The 3,095-nt window shown below is 38.5% G+C and overlaps 1 long non-coding RNA gene across 1 annotated transcript; it reads right to left on the reverse strand.

The window, feature by feature from the left end:
* Positions 1-326: 326 nt before the first annotated feature.
* LOC137480944 (uncharacterized) lies at positions 327-2,647 on the reverse strand. The gene is made up of 2 exons (XR_011003196.1): positions 2,321-2,647; positions 327-1,677 (listed from the first exon to the last, which is right to left on the reverse strand). It is a non-coding gene; the product is annotated as an uncharacterized lncRNA (long non-coding RNA).
* Between the last annotated feature and the right edge of the window lie 448 nt (positions 2,648-3,095).

A 3,095-nucleotide genomic window follows, 5' to 3' on the forward strand; every position in this document is an offset into this window, starting at 1 on the left:
GAACTGGCTTGGCCCAACCCCACAGATGCTTTGAACATGGCAAGTGTACATTTGGATAATATCTAAAGTCAAACATTCCAATAGGTCAAGGCCAGGAGAATTAATGATCTACATCAGTAAATCACACAATCATATCTGTGCTGGCTTTCCCTACGTGGATAATAAAGGTAATGGGGCGTGGAATGCAGAAATAAACACCAGATCCTTCTAGCTTTTTTTTTTCTGTAACTGTTTGACAGGATTTTGGGATAAATTCTTACACAGCCATTTCTCCATTTGTCCTAACCTTTACTGAGCTCTCCATAGCACAAAAGGTGGGGATAATAGGCTTTTTCACCTGATCTTCCTGCTTCAGGAATACTGAAGGAACTGATCTTCACCTTAAAATGTCAATCCCATTTCAGCACAAATATTTATTCCAAACCAGATAAGTTTAAGTCACTTATCCAGGGTTACAGAATTCCATTTTTCCTCCATTCTTTTGGCCAGGCCAGCTGGGACCTGAATTACACGCAGCCTGTGGAGCTGGATAAGCTGTACCATGGCCACTTTCCTCCTCTGAATTCTCTTGTATAAAAGGACTCGTTTATGAGAATAAACAGCCCCACAAGTCATGATTCAAACCTTCTACAGCATCTTGAGGGTTTGTACTCGTTAAAGCACAAATTCCCCAGAGGAAGCCAAAAACATCTCAAACTTTAACAGCACTAAGGGATTTATAAGGACTAAAATATCCACCAGAACACACTCAAACATCCAGTGAAGGAATGTTTGATTTTGACATTCTGATTAAAATCTCCTGTCAGTGTGACTCCATCTGTGACATGTTGGTGTTGGCTTGCTCACCACAACACAGCAGCATGGACCAGCCCAACCCCAAAGCATCCACAGGGTACACACCTGGGACTTCTGCTGGACAGGACAGTGCTTCCATCAGGGAAAATTCACTGGGAATAACAGCAATGGAAATGCTGCAAAAAAATGAAATGTTTCCACGTTGTTATGCCTCAAATGAAGAATATGACAGATAAATAAGTTGGATTGCACGTGGTAGATGCAGAGCTGGCTGTGAAAGTAGAGAAAAAGCTGTTCCAGTAGCAGGAGATAATTATGGACAATGACAGGATATCTCATAAAGTCTCCTGGGGAAAAAAATTGATCCAGGCTATCAATAAAATTATTACACTTTATCTTTTCATCTTTGTCTCAGCTTCTTTTCCTTCTTTCCTCTTTCCACTTTACTACTACTCTTATTTAACCTTCAGCTCATCATTAAAGTAACTACTGAGCAGCAGCAATAATTTTATAGTGTACTCTATAATCTTCTTGCTTTTGGTATTAATCTCAGGAGGTTTTCTTCTTTTTAATATCACTTCTTAACATTTCCAGCATGACAAGGCTGTATTCTCTGCTATTTGAATTGCTTTCTATTGGTACTAATTATTTCCCAAAATTTGAAAAACACTTCAGTGCCAAGCAGTGAGACCCACAGCTTCACTTCATCTTCCTGCCAAAGACTTATTTTGGATTTGTGCAGAGCTCTAGACCTGGTTGCATGACAGCAACCATCCAGTCCACTGTATCCTTCAAAAAATAAATAAGAATTTCATAAAAGTCCTTGAGCTTCTCACTGATAGGGTGACACAAATATACCAGAACATTGGTGCTGATGTAGCCCTGCCAAAGAGGGGAACAAGTACAAGATTAAATTTAAAAAATAACACACCTACTTCTCAGTTTTGTTGTAATTCTGGATATCCTCTTATATTGCCTATTACCAGGGACTTTTATGATTTTAGTTCTGCAGAGCATAAACATCACCTTAGCAGAATTAATAACTCTAAGTATTATGGCTACTAAGAAAGTACCAGCAGAAATGCCGGAAAGCATTAAAGTTATTAACATTACCATTTAAAACAAGCTGTGGAGAAATCAAACCAAAATTAAATAAGAATCTTTCTGCTGGCTCTTCATTTTAAGGAAATCCATGAATTTCACACACAAGAATGCTATTAGGAAATGAAATTAAACTTATTGTGCTTGTTGAAAATGGTGTGAGCCCCAGAAGATGAGACAGAACAAAGAGGTGACTTGGGAAGCTTTATCCTGACCAGCCCCTGCACAAAGACAGGGAAACACTGGAATTTAGGGGTTGGTTTGTAACAAGAACTGCACCAACCAACTGTTCTTCATGTCACAGTGACAACAGAGACTTCCAGTGACAACTGGAGGATGTGACAGGACAAATGCTGTCTTTTACATGGATCTTTTACATGGTGAACTCAGACAGAAAATTTTCCTGGGGAAATCCTAAACAGACCTGGCACAAACCATGCTGAAATCAGACAAATCCCCATGAGGCATGGGTTTGTGCAGGCTAATTGAACACAGCAGTAAAGAGGGAAAGGAACTTCATCTTCTCCCATCGAGGTGCTGCTCTTGTTCAAGGGCTGTTGCCTCCCTCACATCATGGGCCCATGGCAGAAAAGGAAAAGGGCAAGAGTTATTGCACATAAAAGGTCAAACAGATAATCTAATGGTTCCAGCCAATCCTGAAATTTAAAACATTTTTATTTACTTGCTCTCTGTGCTCTATACACATGCATATTTTCATTAATGCCTGTGCTGCAGGAGGAATTTCCTTCATGTGGTCCATTACTCACCTTTCTTACCTTTCTTATTGTTCTCCAATTGATTTCCCTTTTTTTTTTTTTTTTTTTTTTGGAGAAAAAAATTGATGGCAAAAGAGATCTATTAAGTAAAATATATATATAATGTATTAAAATACATATTACATATGCTCCCTTATGGCTTTATGGCTGATATTTTCAATATGAATATTCCAACAAAGGGGGTGAATGGTCTGGAGTAGTCAGTCAGAGGCCATTCACACTGAAAAAGTGAATGCTGCTCAAAGGAAAGGTTTAGTTTATGTATTTTCATGAAAAATAACCCATTTTGACTTTTTTTCCAATCCAAAACCAGTTTATTTCTGAGCAAAAAAATGCACCAGAATGCATTCAAGGTGAGTTCTTGGAATTAATAAAACCAGGATTTATGTGCTGTCTACAGAAATCTCTAAGATGTGACTTGCC

The sequence above is a fragment of the Anomalospiza imberbis genome, chromosome 12 (genome assembly GCF_031753505.1).
Source record: "Anomalospiza imberbis isolate Cuckoo-Finch-1a 21T00152 chromosome 12, ASM3175350v1, whole genome shotgun sequence".
Taxonomy (NCBI): domain Eukaryota; kingdom Metazoa; phylum Chordata; class Aves; order Passeriformes; family Viduidae; genus Anomalospiza; species Anomalospiza imberbis.